We start from the raw sequence: 20,383 nt of genomic DNA on the forward strand, positions 1-20,383 counted from the left end.
ATGTGGGTTTTGAATCTTTTTTTTTTAAAAAGATGCACCATATAAAGCTCGATTATTTTTTCCAAAAGTAGTAAAAAACTAATGAATACCAAGCCAAGCATTTAAAATAACTGAAGAAAAAAAAGAATGATCCATATGTAAACCATTACAGTTTCAAGCATGCATTTAGGAAACAAAAGTCACATATATAAATTTTAATTGGTTTTAATAAGTACAACTTATTAAGCACCATGTTTAGTTTAAATAAAAAACGAGGTAGTGAATGGGGAAATACAATGCAAGTGCCAGTGAAAGAAGAAACAGGACAAGGGAGTATGTAATGAATGGCAGGACACTAGGAAACTCAAAGGAACAGATGGAACTTGGGGTGCTTGTTCACAGATCCCTGAAAGGAGCACAGCAGGTGAATAGGGTAGTTATGAAGGCATATGGGGCATGTGCCTTTATCAGTCATGATGGCCGTACTCATGCGTGCGGAACTTGGCTATAAGTTTCTGCTCAGCGATTCTACGTTGTCGCGTGTCCTGAAGGCCGCCTGGGAGAACGCTTACCCAGAGATCAGAGGCTGAATGCCCTTGACTGCTCAAGTGTTCCCCGACTGGAAGGGAACATACCTGCCTGGTGATTGTTGCACGATGCCCGTTCATTCGTTGTCGCAGTGTCTGCATGGTCTTGCCAATGTACCACGCTTCGGGACATCCTTTCCTGCAGCGCAAGAGGTAGACTACATTGGCAGAGTCGCACGAGTATGTACCGCGTATCTGGTGGGTGGTGTTCTCACGTGTAATGGTGGTATCCGTGTCAATGATCTGGCACGTCTTGCAGAGATTGCCATGGCAGGGTTGTGTGGTGCTGTGGTCGCTGTTCTGAAGGCTGGGTAGTTTGCTGCAAACAATGGTTTGTTTGAAGTTGCGCGATTCTTTGAAGGCATGTAGTGAGGATGTGGGGATGACCTTGGCAAGATGTTCATCTTCATTGATGACGTGTTGGAGGTTGCGAAGATGTAGTTTCTCCGCTCCGGGAAAATACTGGACAACAAAGGGTACTCTGTCGGTTGTGTCCTGTGTTTGTCTTCTGAGGGGGTCGGTGCGGTTTTTTGCTGTGGCGCATTGGAACTGTCGATCGATGAGTCGAGCGCCATATCCCGTTCGTACGAGGGCATCTTTCAGCGTCTGTAGATGTCGGTTATGCTCCTCCTCGTCTGAGCAGATCCTGTGTATACGGAGAGCTTGTCCATAGGGGATGGCTTCTTTAATGTGTTTAGGGTGGAAGCTGGAGAAGTGGAGCATCGTAAGGGTATCCGTGATATATTCGGAATATGACTAGGATTCGTGAATGTCTATGATTTAGTGGCCATTACTGGTTAAAGGATGGTCATGACTGCAAATTAAATATCTGAGGGTATCAAACTATTCAGAAGGACAGAGTGGATGGTAAGGGAGGTGGTGTAGCTCTGTTATTTAAGGATGACATCCGGGAAATAGTAAGGAATGACATCGGTGCTAGGGAGGATCAGGTTGAATCTATTTGGGTGGAAATCAGGAATAGTAAGGCGAAAAAGTCACTGATAGGAGTGGTCTACAGGCCACCAAATAGTAACATTATGGTGGGGTAGGCAATAAACAAAGAAATAACTGATGCATGTAGTAATGATACAGCAGTTGTCATGGGGGATTTTAATCTACGTCGATTGGTTTAACCAGGTCGGTCAAGGCAGCCTTGAGGAGGAGTTTATCGAAAGTATCCGCGATAGTTTCCTAGAACAGTATGTAATGGAACCTACGAGGGAACAAGCGGTCCTAGATCTGGTCCTGTGTAATGAGACAGAATTGATTAATGATCTCGTAGTTCGGGATCCTCTCGGAAGGAGTGATCACAAAATGGTGGAATTTAAAATACAGATTGAGGGTGAGAAGGTAAAATCTAACACTAGTGTTTTGTGCTTAAACAAAAGGAGATTACAATGGGATGAGAGAAGAACTAGCTACGGTAGACTGGGAGCAAAGACTTTATGGTGGAACAGTTGAGGAACAATGGAAAACCTTCCAAGCGAATTTTCAGTGCTCAGCAAAAGGTTTATACCAACAAAAAGGAAGGACGGTAAAAAGAGGGAAAATCGACTGTGGATATCGAAGGAAATAAGGGAGAGTATCAAATTGACGGAAAAAGCATACAAAGTGGCAAAGATTAGTGGGAGACGCGAGGACTGGGAAATCTTCAGGGGGCAACAGAAAGCTACTAAAAAAGCTATAAAGAGTAAGATAGATTAAGAGAGTAAACTTGCTCAGAATATAAAAACAGATAGTAAAAGTTTCTACAAATATATAAAACAAAAAGAGTGGCTACGGTAAATATTGGTCCTTCAGAGGATGAGAAGGGAGATTTAATAATGGGAGATGAGGAAATGGCTGAGGAACTGAGCAGGTTTTTTGGGTTGGTCTTCACAGTGGAAGACACAAATAACATGCCGGTGACTGATAGAAATGAGGCTATGACAGGTGAGGACCTTGAGATAATTGTTATCACTAAGGAGTTAGTGATGGGCAAGCTAATGGGGCTAAAGGTAGACAAGTCCCTGGCCTTGATGGAATGCATCCCAGAGTGCTAAAAGAGATGGCTAGGGAAATTGCAAATGCACTAGTGATAATTTACCAAAATTCACTAGACTCTGGGGTGGTCCCAGTGGATTGGAAATTATCAAACGTGACACCACAGTTTAAAAAAGGAGGTAGGCAGAAAGCGGGTAATTATACAAAGAGAGCAAAGAACAAAGAAAAGTACAGCACAGGAACAGGCCCTTCGGTCCTCCAAGCCCATGCCGACCATGCTGCCCGTCTGAACTAAAATCTTCTACACTTTCTGGGTCTGTATCCCTCTATTCCCATCCTATTCATATATTTGTCCAGATGCACCTTAAATGTCACTATCATCCCTGCTTCCACCACTTCCTCAGGCAGCGAGTTCCAGGCACCCACTACCCTGTATAAAAAACTTGCCCCGTACATCTACTCTAAATCTTGCCCCTCGCACCCTAAACTTATGCCCCCTAGTAATTGACCCCTCTACCCTGAGGAAAAGCCTCTGCCTATCCACTGTCTATGCCCCTCATAATTTTGTAGATCTCTATCAGGTCGGCCCTCAACCTCCATCATTCCAGTGAGAACTAACCGAGTTTATTCAACCGCTCCTCATAGCTAATGCTAGTGAGCTTAACTTCGGTTGTAGGGAAGATGCTGGAATCTATCAACAAGGAAGAAATAGCGAGGCATCTGGATGGAAATTGGCCCATTGTGCAGACGCAGCATAGGTTCATAAAGGGCAAGTCATGCCTAACTAATTTAGTGGAATTTTAAGGACATTACCAGTGCGGTAGATAATGGGGAGCCAATGGATGTGGTATATCTGGATTTCCAGAAAACCTTTGACAAGGTGCCACACAAAAGGTTGCTGCATAAGATAAAGATGCATGGCATTAAGGGTAAAGTAGTAGCATGGATAGATGATTGGTTAATTAATAGAAAGCAAAGAGTGGGGATTAATGGGTGTTTCTCTGGTTGGCAATCAGTAGCTAGTGGTGTCCCTCAGGGATCAGTGTTGGGCCCACAATTGTTCACAATTTACATACATTTGGAGTTGGGGACCAAGGGCAATGTGTCCAAGTTTGCAGATGACACTAAGATGAATGGAAAAGGAAAAAGTGCAGAGGATACCGGAAGTCTTCAGAGGGATTTGGATAGGTTAAGTGAATAGATTATGGTCTGGCAGATGGAATACAATGTTGACAAATGTGAGGTTATCCATTTTGGTAGGAATGACAGCAAAAGAGATTATTTAAATAATAAAACAGAACTGGGAGTTCTAGTGCATGAGTCGCAAAAACTTGGTTTACAGGTGATTAAGGCGGCAAATTGAATTTTGTCCTTCATTGCTAGAGGGATGGAGTTTAAGACTCGGGAGGTTATGCTGCAGTTGTATACGGTGTAAGTGAGGCCACACCTGGAGTATCGTGTTCAGTTTTGGTCTCCTTACCTGAGAAACGACGTACTGGCGCTGGAGGGTGTGCAGAGGAGATTCACTAGGTTAATCCCAGAGTTGAAGGGGTTGGAGTATGAGGAGAGGTTGAGTAGACTGGGACTGTACTCGTTGGATTTTCAAAGGATGCGGGGGTATCTTATAGAAACATATCAAATTATGAAGGGAATAGATAGGATAGATGTGGGCACACTGGCGGGTGAAAGCAGAACTAGGGTCTCAAAATAAGGGGAAGTAGATTTAGGACTGAGTTTAGGAGGAACTTCTTCACCCAAAGGGTTGTGAATCTGTGGAATTCCTTGCCCAGTGAAGCAGTTGAGGTTCCTTCATTAAATGTTTTTAAGATAAATATAGGTAGTTTTTTGAAGAATAAAGGGATTAAGGGTTATGGTGTTCGGGCCGGAAAGTGGATTGAGTCCACAAAGATCAGCCATGATCTCATTGAATGACGGGGCAGGCTCGAGGGGCCAGATTGCCTACTCCTAGTTCTCATGCTCCTGTGCCTTCTCCACTGACCCAAGACCCTCAGTGCCACCGTCACCACTGGGCTTGTGGTGTATCGTGCCGGCGAGAACGGCAGCGTTGCCATTACTAGTGCCCCTTGGCTGGTGCCTTCGCATGATGCCACCTCTAGCCGCCCCCACCTCCTTTACCCATTTCCTAATCATGGCCACATTAGCCGCCCAGTCGTGGCTACAGAAGTTCGGAAGGGCCAACCCCCCCCCCCCCCCAAAAACCCCAACGACTGGGCTCCAAAAACAGTCTTTTAACTCGCAGGGTCTTGTTTGCCCACACAAATCCCGTGATAACCCTGTTCACCCGCTTGAAGGAGAATTTGGGGAATGAAGATGGGAAGGCACTGGAAAACAAACAGAAATCTGGGGAGGACCGTCCTTTTCACGGTCTGCACCCTTCCCGCCAGGGAAAGCGGGACCATCTCCCACCTTTTAAACTCTCCCTCCTTCTGCTCTACAAGCAGAGATAGATTGAGCCTGTGTAGGGCATCGCAGTTCCTAGCTACCTAGGTAACGAAAGCTCCTCTCCACCATCTTGAGCGGGAGCTCTCCCAGTTTCTCCTCCTGACCCCTAGCGTGGATTACAAACAGCTCACTTTTCTCCACATTCAACTTGTACCCCGAGAAGCTCCCAAAATCTCTTAGGATCTGCATGACCTCCCCCATCCCCTCTAGCGGGTCCGAAATATACAATAGCAGGTTGTCAGCATAGAGCGAAAACCGGTGCTCTCCCCCCCGCAGTTCCTTGAAGTCCAGCGCTTTGGCCAACGGCTCAATTGCCAGGGCAAATAGTAGCGGGGACAGGGGGCACCCATACCTCATCCCTCGGTGCAGCCTAAAATATTCCGACCTCAACCGGTTCGTGGAAACACTTATTACGGGGGCCTAATACAGTAGCTTGACCCACCCTATGAATCCCTCCCCGAATCCAAACCTACCTAACACTTCCCACAGGTACTCCCATTCCATCCAGTCAAAGGCTTTCTCTGCATCCATTGCAGCCACTACCTCTGCATCCCCTCCTTCTGATGGCATCAGGATACTAATTAGGACCCTCCTCACATTTGTGTTCAATTGCCTGCCCTTGACGAAACCCGTCTGATCTTCATCAATCACTCCCGGGACGCAGTCCTCCATTATAGTAGCCAAAGTTTCAGCCAGCAGTTTGGCATCCATGTTCAGGAGCGATATCGGCCTGTAGGACCCACATTGAAGCGGATCCTTCTCCCTCTTCAAAATGAGCGAAATCAAAGCCTGCGACATTGTCGGGGAGGGGGGGGGGGGGGGGGGGGGGGGGGGGGGGGGGGGGGGGGTCCTCTCTCCTTTGCCTCGTTAAGGGTTCTTAGCAGGAGTGGGCTCAGCAGCTCCGAGAATTTCTTATAGAATTCTACACGGAAGGTGACCGGACCCGGGGCCTTGCCCGACTGCATACTTTCTAGGCCCTTAACTATCTCCTCCAACTCAATCAGGGCCCCTAGTCCCTCCACCAGATCTTCATCCACCCTTGAAGACTTTGTTGTTCTTCTCTGGGACCAAGACCATGTTACCTGGTCGCTCCCGCCTCTATCTCCAATCTTACAGTTGTCTCCTCCTTCGGGCCCCCAACCTCCCCTTTCCCCACAGCGTAAGAGAGCAAGAGCCATCCACATTCTTCCCATGAAACGAGAAACACAACCCGGGCGTTACCCCCTCCCCTAAAAAAAACGCGAACAGCTTAAATTCTACCACCAATCTTACATCAGGCCAACACCCCGATTACACATCCCCACCTGAGCGTTTCACCCACGTGCAGCTGCCCTTTAGTTCGAGTCCAGCTTTTCATGTTTAAGAAATGTCCACGCCTCGTCCGGCCTATCGAAGTAATGGTGCCTGTCCTGGTACATTACCAAAAGCCTCGCTGGATGCAGCAGCCCGAACTTCATCCGTTTGCTGTGGAGGACCGCCTTAGCCCGGTTGAATCCCGCACGCCTCAGCCAGTTCAGCTTCCAGGTCCTGGTATATACGAACCTCGCAGTTCTCCCACTTACTGCTCCGCTCCTTCTTTGCCCAACCCAAGACACACTCCCTGTCTGTGAAGTGGTGGAACCTTATCACCATCGCCCTCGGTGGTTTGTTCGCCCTAGGCTTCCTCGCGAGGACTCTATGCGCCCCGTCCAGCACCAACGGCCACGGGAAGGCCCCCGGGCCCATCAGCGTCACCAGCATTGTAGTCACATGCGTGCTCGTGTCCGCCCCATCGGCACCTTCAGGGAGGCCCAGAATCCGCAGGTTGTGACTCCTAGACCTATATTCGAGGTCATCCAGTCTCTCCTGCAATCTCTTGTGCAGGGTCTCGTGCGCCTCCACTCTGACCGCCAGACCCAGGATCTCATCCTCATTGTCAGATACCTTCCTTTCCACCACTTTGATCGCCTTCTCCTGGACTTTCTGAGTCTCCACCATCCTTTCCATGGAGGCCTTCATAGGGGCCAGTATCTCCGTCTTCAGCTCTGCGAAGCAGCTTCTCAGGAACTCTTGCTGTTATCTCGACCACTGGCCCCATGCTACTTGGTCCACGCCGGCCGCCATGGTTCCCTCGATGCAGCAGTGAGGGGAACCTCCCCAACGTCCCTTACGACTCCGGGAATCACTGCCGAAGTGCCGCTACCGTTCGTTAAATGGCCCAAATGTCCGATCTCGGCGGGAGCTGCCGTGTGCACGACCTATTCGGACATGGCCACTATCGGAAGCCTCTGCATTTGCCTTAACTGCTGACGTTAACCTTAAAGAGAATCGTGAACAAGGACTCCCAAGTCTCTTTGTGCTTCTGAATTCCTAAGCATCTTCCCATTTAGAAAATAGTCTATGCCTCCATTTCTTCTTCCAAAGTGCATAACCTCACATTTTTCCACATTGTATTCCATCTGCCACTTCTTTGCCCACTCTCCTAGCCTGTCCAAGTCCTTCTGCAGTCCGCCTGCTTCCTCAATACTACCTGCGCGTCTACAGATCTTTGTATCATCTGCAAACTTACAACATTGCCTTCAGTTCCTTTTTCCAGTTCATTAATGCACCGACCCGAGGCACACCACTAGTCACCGGCTGCCATCCTGAAAAAGACCCCTTTATCCACATTCTCTGCCTTCTACCAGTCAGCCAATCTACTATCCATGCCAGATCTTGCCCTTAATACCTCATTCCATTTGACCATCTGAGAAATAAGTAATTTATACTTTTCATTGAAATACTATTTTTTACATACAGGCTTTCCCCACTGTATTGTTACTCTGCAGGTAAACTTACACTTGAAAAACAGATTGTTGCCACACAAAGGCTTTGAAATTCCAGCTACACACATTTTTGAAAACTATCAATTCAACTCACTCACTGCAGACCACACATTACACTTATTTATAGTATCCAATCCTTATGCAGAATTAGAAACTTTAAAGTCCCAACAGGAATTTATAATCTTCTACATGCGTCTATGAAACATTCAAGATATATGGCAAAAGCTGAAAGTTTAATTAAGTCAGTCCAGATCTGTTCTTAATTCAAAACATTTGGAGATCAAATTATTCACCCTATTGTTTTTATCCTTCTTACTCAGGGTGAATTAGAGGTTAATAAGACAAATGTGGTTCATGCAATGGATTGAATTGCTTTAATACAAATATAAATTTTACTTTTCAATTCGGAGATGTCAAAAATGGAACTGTTACTCATGAACTCATAATTAATAAACTCTACTGCCCACAAATCTCAATAAACCATCTATTTAATGTTCCAAAGAAAGTCAAAATTGGTTCACATAAGCACTTCTGGCCCAAATCTCAAATACTTAACATTACCAAGGAGAATAATGTTTGTTTTTCCAGAAAAATGCAGTCAAGAGTCATGACAATGCATTATTTAGTATCTATTATTCATTAGTTTTCTGTTGAACATTTATTTTACATAGAAAAAATAGAAAATAATCTGGCATCCCTTCTCCTATTCTTGTGCATACTTTCAAAGTATGAAGCTGACAGCAGCAAAAAAGATTTTCAAAGCAATGATTTAAAGGGTGAGCTACAATATTTGGGGTCAATATAAAAGTGAATATGCTGGTTTCTTAAAGTAAAAATATTTTTGCAATGCTGATAAAAATTTGGTCTGTAAATTCAATTCACTGCTGCTGTCCAAAGTTTAAATCTTAACCACACAGAGAAAGACAGTGCATGCAAATAAACAATAGAGGAAAAAGATGACTTTCAACATTTGAATTAAAACACCAACTTAAATTTTTTAAACTGGTACCTAAAAGAATAAAACTTGGACTTTTAAGACAAAGTCCCTGCCAGAATCAAATTTACATGCTTGGGAAGCATGAAAGAAAAAGGACAGCACACACCATGTCTAGATCATATCAAAAAAGGTTAGAGAATGTTAATTTCAAAAGCAAGTCACTAGCCTGATAGCAATGCTGATGAATAATGCCATATTTGGCAAAATGAGAACTACATGTAGAAATATTATAAAAGATAGTAATTATGCGATTGGACAGAATACAAGGAAACTTTCTGATCATATTTGAGGAAAAATAAATTAAAAAGTCAGCCTTTGTAGCTTTACAGAAGAATGTTACATTACTGTATCATGTCTCTGGTCTCAAAACAGCACATCCTTTCAATTCAAGGCAAATTCACGGGACAGAACTTGCTAATCTTTGTTGTAACAAACGAGTACAATAACTTACATCTATATAGTACCATTAACATAATAACATATCAAGGAGTTTCACAGGAGGGTTTATAAAACAAAATTTGACATTCAAGGATATATTCGGGCAGATTATTGAAAGACGAACGGCACAGTGGTTAGCACTGCTGCCTCACAGTGTCAGGAGCCCATGTTCAATTCCGGCCTCGAGTGGAGCTTGCACTTGCCCCCAACGTCTGTGTGAGTTTCCTCCCACAGTTCAAAGATGTACAGGTTAGGTGGATTGGGACTTCCGGCAACGGATGGGAGTGGAGGACCTGCACCTGGAGACGCTCAGACCCAAACCAGACTAGCAAAGCACATAATAGACAGCACAAGCCGAAAAAAAGACATTAAAACTAGGAGAATCATATAGCTTCTAAATATTTCTAAGAACAGAAAAAAGAAGAGGGGGGGCAAACTTGCTCCTCAGAATTAGAGGCTTCATTGGAGTCGGCAGGAGACAAAATGACGGTGTGCTTCATCTCTCCCAGACGACTGCGAGGCCATCAGTTGAAGAAATCAGCCACATCGTGGCGGCTGAATTGAAAAAACACTCTCGGGACCTGGCCAGACAGGTTAAACGGTCAGTGTATGAATCCCCAAGCCAAATCTTGAGCCAGTTGGAAGGGATGGATGAAAAGAAATATGGAAGTGGGGGGGGGGGGGGGGGGGGGGGGGGGGAGACAGGACAGTAGAAAATATGGAAGTGGCCCTCTCTGACCAGTTAGCAGATCACGACGGTGGAATAAAAAAAAACTGTTCTTCGGTTCTGGATGCAAAAAGTTTTTGAAGAATCAAGTGACTTGGAGAACAGGCCTCGAAGTCAAAGCATCCATCTTGTGGGTCTGTCACAAGACAGAGTTCAAAGGCAAAATTTTATTTAAAATGGTGGATGAGAAGGTGCTTAAATCCTACCCCCTGCCCCACCTTCCCCCAGAGCTAGATCTGGCTTATCACGTACAGCGACCAAGACCTCATGGAGAGAAACCCTCTCAAGCAATGATCTTGAGGTTCCATAACTTCAAAGAAAAAGAGCAGATCCAGCAACGGGCGAGGGAGCACAGTGACGTTAAAGGTGGTGGTGGTGGGGTCACTGGATTCAGCTTTACCAGGACCTCCACGCTATTGGCAAAAAAAAAAGAGCAGCATTTAATGGGCAAAATCTGCCCTATCAGAAAGGTTTCCGATTTGGGCTACTTTACCCAACCCTTCTTCGACATGGTAGAGGCTCTCCTTTCCGCCTTATAACCTGGAACAAGGGCTCGAATGGACCAGTGAAGCTGACATGGATCTTTGCACATTTGAAGGGTCTAGACACGGGTGGTGACCCACTTACTTGTGAAGGACCAGATGAAGCTGCGCAAATTTTTTTTACTCAGGCTTTAATGGTAGGGCTAGAGGCACAGCAATACACAAAAAAACACTCTTTTTGGCTTGGGCCAAGGACTGGGTATATGATCCCCGAGACAGTGAATCATTGAGCATGCCCAAAATTAAAGATCTTTGTTGCTCCGAGAACCGCTCATAAAAATCAGATGGGAAGCAGTCAGGCCCGGGGGCTCTGCCAGATTGCAGCCGACCGATACATTTCTATATTTCGTCAGGACCTGAGGGGATTCCAGTTCCCATTTCTTGCTGTCCTCAATGGTCGGATGTGTAAACCATCTAGAAACCTCGTCATGCCTGAGGTATATGGAGGATGCTCTGCCTCATAAAGCTCACGGTAAAACGTACTGAAACTTGGAGAGAGGCTGAGACTGGATTACTTTCTTTGCTCCGAATTGGAGGGATTTCTCGGCAGGCTGCCTGCTTCTTGAGTTGATGTGCAAGAAGATGGCTGCCTTCTCCCCACCGTAATTCCAGCAGAGGGCAGCAGAGCAGAGCTTCTGATTGGCTGTTCCGGGGAGATTTGCATACGTGCAGTGCGGTCAGCGTAAGTTGAAGGTGCACCTGCATCAGTGACCCGAGGAGTTCGACGGAAGGTGAGCATCCAGCAGAGGGCAGCAGAGCAGAGCTTCTAATTGGCTGTTCCCGGGAGATTTGCATACGTGCAGTGCGGTCAGCGTAAGTTGAAGGTGCACCTGCATCAGTGACCCGAGGAGTTCGACAGAAGGTGAGCATCCAGCAGAGGGCAGCAGAGCAGAGCTTCTGATTGGCTGTTCCGGGGGAGAAAAAAAAAAAAGCTCTGTCCGTTGGATTGCTAAACTAATAAGTTTTTTATTTTTTTATTTTTCAGTAGTTGGGAAGTTAGTTCAGTGGGAATGGAGGCTAGGGCAGTTGAATGTTCCTCCTGCAGAATGTGGGAGGAAAGGGTCACCTCTCGTGTCCCTTCTGACTACATCTGCGGGAAGTGCACCCAACTCCAGCTCCTCGAGAGCCGCATTAGGGACCTGGAGCTGGAGTTGGATGAACTTCGGATCATTCGGGAGGCGGAGGAGGTTATTGAGAGGAGTTATAGGGAGGTAGTCACACCTCAGGTAAAAGAAGAAAGTAGATGGGTTACCGTCAGGGGAGGCAGAGGGAACCGGCAGGCAGTGCAGTGATCCCCTGTGGTCGTTCCCCTCTATAACAAGTATACCGTTTTGGATACTGTTGCGGGGGACGACTTACCAGGGGTAAGCAATAGGGCGCAGGTCTCTGGCACAGAGTCTGTCCCTGTTGCTCAGAAGGGAAGGGAGAAGAGGAACAGAGCACTTGTCATTGGGGACTCCATAGTTAGAGGAACAGACAGGAGGTTCTGTGGGAACGAAAGAGACTCACGGTTGGTGTGTTGCCTCCCAGGTGCCAGGGTTCGTGATGTCTCTGATCGTGTTTTTGGGATCCTTAAGGGGGAGGGGGAGCAGCCCCAAGTCGTGGTCCACATAGGTACCAACGACATAGGTAGGAAGAGAGATGGGGATTTGAGACAGAAATTCAGGGAGCTAGGGTGGAAGCTGAGAGCTAGAACAAACAGAGTTGTTATCTCTGGGTTGTTACCCGTGCCACGTGCTAGCGAAGTAAGAAATAAGGAGAGAGAGGAGTTGAACACGTGGCTACAGGGATGGTGCAGGAGGGAGGGTTTTGGTTTCCTGGATAATTGGGGCTCATTCTGGGGTAGGTGGGACCTCTACAAACAGGATGGTCTTCACCTGAACCAGAGGGGTACCAATATCCTGGGAGGGAGATTTGCTAGTGCTCTTCGGGGGGGTTTAAACTAATTCAGCAGGGGGATGGGAACCTAAATTGTAGTCCCAGTGTACAGGATGTTGAGAGCAGTGAGGTCAGGGATAGGGTTAAAAGTTCGAAAGAGGGCACCGGCAAGCAGGACGCTGGTTTGAAGTGTGTCTACTTCAACGCCAGGAGCATCCGGAATAAGGTGGGTGAGCTTGCAGCATGGGTTGGTACCTGGGATCTCGATGTTGTGGCGATTTCGGAGACATGGGTAGAGCAGGGACAGGAATGGTTGTTGCAGGTTCCAGGATTTAGATGTTTCTGTAAGAACAGAGCAGATGGTAAAAGAGGGGGGGGGGTGTGGCATTGTTAATCAAGGAAAGTATTACGGCGGTAGAAAGGACGCTTGAGGACTCGTCACATGAGGCAGTATGGGCCGAGGTTAGGAACAGTAGAGGAGAGGTCACCCTGTTGGGAGTTGTCTATAGACCTCCGAATAGTCCCAGAGATGTAGAGGACAGGATTGCAAAGATGATTCTTGACAGGAGCGAGAGTAACAGGGTAGTTGTTATGGGGGACTTTAACTTTCCAAATATTGACTGGAAATACTATAGTTCGAGTACTATAGATGGGTCAGTTTTTGTGCAGTGTGTGCAGGAGGGTTTTCTGACACAGTATGTAGACAGGCCAACAAGGGGCGAGGCCACATTGGATTTGGTACTGGGTAATGAACCCGGCCAGGTGTTAGATTTAGATGTAGGTGAGCACTTTGGTGATAGTGATCACAACTCGGTTATGTTTACTTTAGCAATGGGCAGGGATAGGTATATACCGCAAGGCAAGAATTATAGCTGGGGGAAAGGCAATTATGATGCTATTCGGCAAGATTTAGGATGTATAGGATGGGGAAGGAAACTGCAGGGGATGGGTACAATCAAAATGTGGAGCTTTTTCAAGGAACAGCTACTGCGTGTCCTTGATAAGTATGTACCTGTCAGGCAGGGAGGAAGTTGTCGAGCAAGGGAGCCGTGGTTTACTAAGGAAGTTGAAGCACTTGTCGAGAGGAAGAAGAAGGCTTATGTTAGGATGAGACATGAAGGCTCAGTTAGGGCACTTGAGAGTTACAAGTTAGCCAGGAAGGACCTAAAGGGAGAGTTAAGAAGAGCGAGGAGAGGACACGAAAAGTCGTTGGCGGATAGGATCAAGGAAAACCCTAAGGCTTTCTATAGGTATATCAGGAACAAAAGAATGACTCGAGTAAGATTAGGGCCAATCAAGGATAGTAGTGGAAAGTTGTGTGTGGAATCAGAGGAGATAGGGGAAGCATTAAATGGATATTTTTCGTCAGTGTTTACACTGGAGAAAGACAATGTTGTCGAGGAGAACACTCAGGTTCAGTCGACCAGGCTAGATGGAATTGAGGTTCAAAAGGAGGAGGTGTTAGCAATTTTAGAAAATGTCAAAATAGATAAGTCCCCTGGGCCAGATGGGATTTATCCTAGGATTCTCTGGGAAGCCAGGGAGGAGATTGCTGAGCCTTTGTCCTTGATCTTTATGTCGTCTTTGTCGACAGGAATAGTGCCGGAAGACTGGAGGATAGCAAATGTTGTCCCTTGTTCAAGAAGGGGAGTAGAGACAACCCTGGTAATTATAGACCTGTGAGCCTTACTTCGGTTGTGGGTAAAATGTTGGAAAAGGTTATAAGAGATAGGGTTTATAATCATCTTGAAAAGAACAAGTTGATTAGTGATACTCAACACGGTTTTGTGAAGGGTAGGTCATGTCTCACAAACCTTATTGAGTTTTTTGAGAAGGTGACCAAACAGGTGGATCAGGGTAAAGCTGTTGATGTGGTGTATATGGATTTCAGTAAGGCGTTCGATAAGGTTCCCCACGGTAGGCTATTGCAGAAAATAAGGAAGTATGGAATTGAAGGTGATTTAGAGGTTTGGATCAGTAATTGGCTAGCTGAAAGAAGACAGAGGGTGGTGGTTGATGGCAAATGTTCATCCTGGAGTTCAGTTACTAGTGGTGTACCGCAAGGATCTGTTTTGGGGCCACTGCTGTTTGTAATTTTTATAAATGACCTGGAAGAGGGTGTAGAAGGATGGGTTAGTAAATTTGCAGATGACACGAAGGTCGGTGGAGTTGTGGATAGTGCTGAAGGATGTTATAGGATACAGAGGGACATAGATAAGCTGCAGAGCTGGGCTGAGAGGTGGCAGATGGAGTTTAATGCGGAAAAGTGTGAGGTGGTTCACTTTGGAAGGAGTAACAGGAATGCAGAGTACTGGGCTAATGGCAAGATTCTTGGTAGTGTAGATGAACAGAGAGATCTCGGCATCCAGGTACATAAATCCCTGAAAGTTGCCACCCAGGTTAATAGGGCTGTTAAGAAGGCATATGGTGTGCTAGCCTTTATAAGCAGGGGGATTGAGTTTCGGAACCACAAGGTCATGCTGCAGCTGTACATAACTCTGGTGCGGCCACACCTGGAGTACTGCGTGCAGTTCTGGTCACCACATTATAGGAAGGATGTGGAAGCTTTGGAAAGGGTTCAGAGGAGATTTACTAGGATGTTGCCTGGTATGGAGGGAAGGTCTTACGAGGAAAGGCTCAGGGAATTGAGGTTGTTTTCGTTAGAGAGGAGAAGGCTGAGAGGTGACTTAATAGAGACATATAAGATAGTCAGAGGGTTAGATAGGGTGGACAGTGAGAGTCTTTTTCCTCGGATGGTGATGACCAACACGAGGGGACATAGCTTTAAATTGAGGGGTGAGAGATATAGGACAGATGTCAGAGGCAGTTTCTTTACTCAGAGAGTAGTAGGGGTGTGGAACGCCCTGCCTGCAATAGTAGTAGACTCACCAACTTTAAGGGTATTTAAGTGGTCACTGGATAGACATATGGATGAAAATGGAATAGTGTAGGTCAGATAGGCTTCAGATGGTTTCACAGGTCGGCGCAACATCGAGGGCCGAAGGGCCCGTACTGCACTGTAGTGTTCTATGTAATTACTGCACCGCTGTCTTTCTTGCACTGTGCGGGAGCACGAGGGAGGCCAAGGGAGTGGGGGGGGGGGGGAGTGGGGGGGGCTTTTCTTTAAATATTTCTGCCGTAGAATTATCTCTATATAGATTTTGAGTTGTATTGTTTACAGATGAACAGAGGATAAAATATTAGATCCAAAGAATAATTGACAAACATTTGGTGAAGATGCAGGGCTGGATGCCAGAATTTATTTTTCAAAACTTTGGGTGATAACACACGTGGCATTTATTTAGTGTGGTGCATTTTTGATTTAGAATGTTGATTGTTTTAGGACATTGTGGATTGTCTCCGCTGCTGTGATGGAATTTGTCACAACCGTCAAAATAAAAGCAGAGTGTTCAGAACAGATTGTTGGTCGTGGATTAGCCTGCCATCACCTCAGCGGGATGAAGGCTCTTAATGAAACAAATTTCTATTTTTCAGCTTTGTAGTTAGAGCTTAATTGTCAGGGAAAAGTCTCAAGGAAGAGCTGTGTAACTGAAACAATATTTGCATTAACTAAGCATAACTGGGCTATGTAGTCTGAATACCCTCTTCACTTATGTACCTTCCAGGCCTGGAGTTTGCTTTAATGTCAGTGACTGAAGGCAGATGACGGGGTGGGGATGGGGAGAATGAATGAAGGAAAACGATTTAATTGTTGTTGGTTTCTTGGCCGCCTGCCCAGCACAGTCTCTCATTTCTTTAATATCGCTAACGGAGACACCGAGTGAGATTCCCAATACTTACTTTGAGACCGGTTTGGTTTCAAACTTAAATCTTTAGGTCTGCTTAACCATCAAGGAGCTCCGAAACCAAAAAGCCCTCAAAATTCAAAAATGCTATTGAGAAAAATATTTTGACTTTGACCAGTTATGCACAAGCATTAGTTGAGACATTCTGAATAGGTGCAACAACGGATTTTTGGTAAATAGACACGTGAATAAACTGAATAAATGATAATGATGATTTTAATATCTCGAGCAAATTATCTGAATGTTTTGAAGAGAACAATCAAAAGTAAAGCTATAATGCAGAAATTAATTGTTATGTAGATTTTGCTGGTTCTTGGCTTCAGTCTTGACTTCAGACCTATACTAAAATGACAATAGATTTGTGGACGCCCACATTGATCCTGCATCAGGTTCTTCAGTCATGACAGGATTCACAGAAGATAATGAAATCACTAATACTTTGTACAAACTCAAATGAGTCTAGCACCATACTGCATTAATACAAGTACTAAATCTTGCTCCTCCCAAATAAAAGTAATAGTTATCATTCAGACACTCCAAAAATAGTATTAAGTAAAACCATATCTTATGAAAATGATGTATATTTAAGAGCACACCAGAGAAAAGACAAAAAGACAAGGAGTCACAAATAAGGAAGAATAATGAGCAAAGCAGACCCCTCCCACGCCACACATCAATGAAAATGTGCAAGATACACAGACAGACATGCTCATGTTATATTTCACACTCATTGATGGGTGTCTGGTAAATGACAAACCCTTTAGCAATGCAAACAACCTTATAATTAAAGTTTGTGAATGTCATAGCTAAACTTTAGAGTCAATATATTAAAAATGATTCTAGTTTCTCTACCCAACGTAATAATTAAATACGGAAACTGTCAACTTGGCAGCAAGCAAAAGCAGAGTTCTAAAGCAAATCCTCGTAAGCCCGTATTTTGTCTAGCTGACCTAGCTAAAAAGATTAAGCCTAAAACTGCATACAGCCATCTGCTAAAGGCAACCACTGACTAAATTATCTGATCAACTGCACCGATGGTGTAAAAGAAATCCAAACACAAAGTTGTTTAAAAAACATAAATCACTACAATTCTTTAAAGTAATAGAGGGGTATTTTGGGTTCAATCGTTTTTAATATGCTGTTAAAATTATTGAGCTTAGAGCTGCAAACAATTTTCTTATAGCCATGTTCCATCATTTTCAACTGACTGCAGAAATGTAACATGGTTGAGTCTGTTATTTAACTAAGTTAGAGAGATGTAAAGAATCAATGCATGCGGAAGATGGTAAAGGAGAACTATGAAATAAAGCTATAAAAGAAAATACATTTGGCCCACATCTGAAATCATTTTATATTGGCAAACTGTTGTAGCTGATTTCACAAGTTTGGCTTCCTCCCCAAGGCAACCATCTGGCCCACTTCAAACACAAGACTTGTAAATGTGATTCCAGCGGGAAAGTTACAAATTAAGTGGTCATCACAATAATAGAACTGTGAAAGCTGAAGCACTGTCATCCAGCTTCAAAGCAGGAAATACTGTAAGATCCAATATTTTAACATTTTATCTGTCTCAAACTCAAAATTCAGCTCCTCCTTAGCCTATATCTAACATTGTATGATACAATTGGAGCTACTGTAACAATTTACAGATAAGAATGAAGCCATCATGCTGAAGTCATATAGTATTGAACTAAGCCACACCTGGTTTAGTTTGGTTACGGATGAACAAGCTGAACATTCAAACTATGGAAGCAGTATAAACCTAAAACGTATTGCCCATTGGCTGGGAGTGGATTATGAAGGTTTTAAAAATTTAGCCTTATAAACAGGCCAATGAGTCTGACATGCAACAGGCTAATTAATCCTGAGCAACAGCCACTTCTGCAAGACAAAGTAAAGTATTTTTCAAAAAATCAAGTTGAAGATTGAAGCATTCTTCATTTTATATCCGGAATGGTTGTCAGACTGAATGAAGGCAAAAACACATTTCCTCCGCCTCCTCAAATGCAGTTAAAAGCTATGGTGGGATTAAGGGGGTTGGAGAAGTGCAGAGGTTACTATGAAAGGAACAACAAAATGGGTCAAAAGACCTCCCCTTTTGGTGATCAACACAGGAGTCACAAATTTATTTTGTGGAGGGGGGCGTGGGCAGAGAGAAAGGAGGAAGAATCAAGCTAGTTTTATTTAAATTCCATTTTAGCATTGCTCTTAATGTAACCTCGGTCATCTGATTAGCATTCTCTAGCCATCCAAGATTGGCAGTGGTCCCAATCCATCGAAATTACATGGTGGTAGATTTCCTAACTGTACGCCCTCAATCCACCCATTTAATTAAACGTTGACCCCGTCCAACGTCCGTCTGGACCACGACTCAAGACCTGGAAAATTATATTTAAAGAGAAATGAAGCATCATCTGCATTGGAACGTATACTTTGCATTGACTGGAGATCAGTGGCGCCAAATCTTACCAACAAAAGCAAAATGTATTTAGTCCATAACATTTAGCAATGAAACGCGATTAGGTCGCGCAGGGGCCCCATCATATAAATTCGGGGATAGTCGGTTACCTCGAAAGCAACATTAAGGCCACAGAGGAAGTGATTTGGGGGGGGGGGGGGGGGGGGAGAGATAAAACGTTACCAATGCAAGGCCACTGATCCACCCTCCTCCCATGAAAAAAAGGGTATTTTAAATCATACGCCCCACGTCGAGCGTTTATTCCTCTCCCACCTCCTGGATTGCAGCAGCTACAACAACCGCTAAACCGCGATGATTAGGCTTATCGGCGTCGTGCACCCTTGTCATGTTTCCCATTGCAGCAATGCAAATACACTGACTGACTGGCACAGGCGACACCACACAGACCAGCGGCGCTCAGGGTGTGTGTGTGTGTGTGTGTGTGGAGGGGGGGCCTTTATTAACATTAAAGCGGTTTTTTGCACGAAGCTATGGGCGGCGGTCGGAAACGCACAGCCTTACCCGGAGAGCGCGGGCGGAGGAATAAAATGGATGTTAAGGAGAGCCGATTGACGGTAGCTGGGGCCGGGTTGGAGGTCGCCTCAGACGCCGACAAGAGGCAGCCAGCGAGAACCGCCACAGTAACATCGCACACACCCACCCTGACCCTCTCAGCTCGGGCAGCCTACACTCGCCCCATTCACATCAACGGCTCAACTCGGCCCCTTACCTTTCCCACGGGAGAAATGTTTTCCACTCCTGGCCAAACCCCGCTCCTGGCGTGAGGAGCCGGCTGGATCGGGTACGGTTTCTGCCTTTCAAACAGGAGGTAGGTGGGGATTTTTCTCCCCCTTCCTCCTCCCCTCAAGAGCTGCCAGCTCTTCTTTCTGTGTTTTTCTTAATTTCTTCTTCTCCTCCTCCTCCTTTAACTCCGCCTCTCTCAGTACATTCAGGCAGACATGGATCCAGCGACAGCGCCTCAAGAAGAAGAGGAAAAACACACACACACGACGTGCTGCCGGCAGCAGCCTCGCCCATTGGACCAGGGCCGGAGGGCGGGAGGGTGACGTAAGAAGAGGGGGGGTGGGGCCCTCATGATTCTTTAATCCCATTGGCCATCCCCGCCCCCTTCCCTTCGTCGCCCCTCCCGCCCGGCGCCGCTCGACCTCTACTGCGCGTGTGCGCGCACTCACGCACCCCAACGGTCAGGCGCGCGCGCGCCCACGAGCGCCAACGGCCCGGCGCGCGCGCTGGTGAAAGGTTTAAATTGACGTTGGAGCGAGCGCTGGAAGTGAATGGGCTTTGCCTTGTTTTCCTTTTGCTGGCGTCGATGATAGTTTTTTGGTGTGGTATTTTGTACCCGTTGGCGTGGAAAACATTAATTACAAGAAACTGAACGCTATTTATCTCAGACGGAAGAAAAAAACTTGTGCATTTTTAAATAATTTACAGTGTCGGTTATAAGGGATTAAGTACTTGCACAGACTTCCTGCCCCCTCTTTGGAAAGGTGGCTTCGGCATCTGTTATGACCACCTGAGAGAGCCTCCGTTTCCTGTGAGATCTGAAAGTCGGCACCCCTGACTGTGTTGCACCGCCTCAAGTACTGTACCAGCCTAAATTAAGACTCTAGGTTCTGCACTGGGACTCTGATTAACCGACTCCCCTCTGGCAATGATGCTGCCCACTGAGCCACAGAATTATAGCAAAATTAAATAATAAT

At 45.6% G+C, this 20,383-nt stretch overlaps 1 protein-coding gene across 7 annotated transcripts in view; it reads right to left on the bottom strand.

Moving 5' to 3' along the window:
- Nucleotides 1-19,680, bottom strand: part of add1 (adducin 1 (alpha)) — a 211,472-nt gene extending 191,792 nt beyond the window's left edge. The window contains exon 1 of one of the 7 annotated variants that reach the window (XM_038805871.1): nucleotides 19,393-19,679. The gene's annotated coding sequence lies outside the window, so the exon portion shown is untranslated. Of the gene's footprint in view, nucleotides 1-19,392 lie in introns of all 7 variants that reach the window. The other 6 variants (XM_038805874.1, XM_038805875.1, XM_038805876.1 and 3 more) reach the window with 6 other exon arrangements.
- Nucleotides 19,681-20,383: the final 703 nt, after the last annotated feature.

This window comes from Scyliorhinus canicula, chromosome 8 (assembly GCF_902713615.1).
Source record: "Scyliorhinus canicula chromosome 8, sScyCan1.1, whole genome shotgun sequence".
Classification (NCBI taxonomy): domain Eukaryota; kingdom Metazoa; phylum Chordata; class Chondrichthyes; order Carcharhiniformes; family Scyliorhinidae; genus Scyliorhinus; species Scyliorhinus canicula.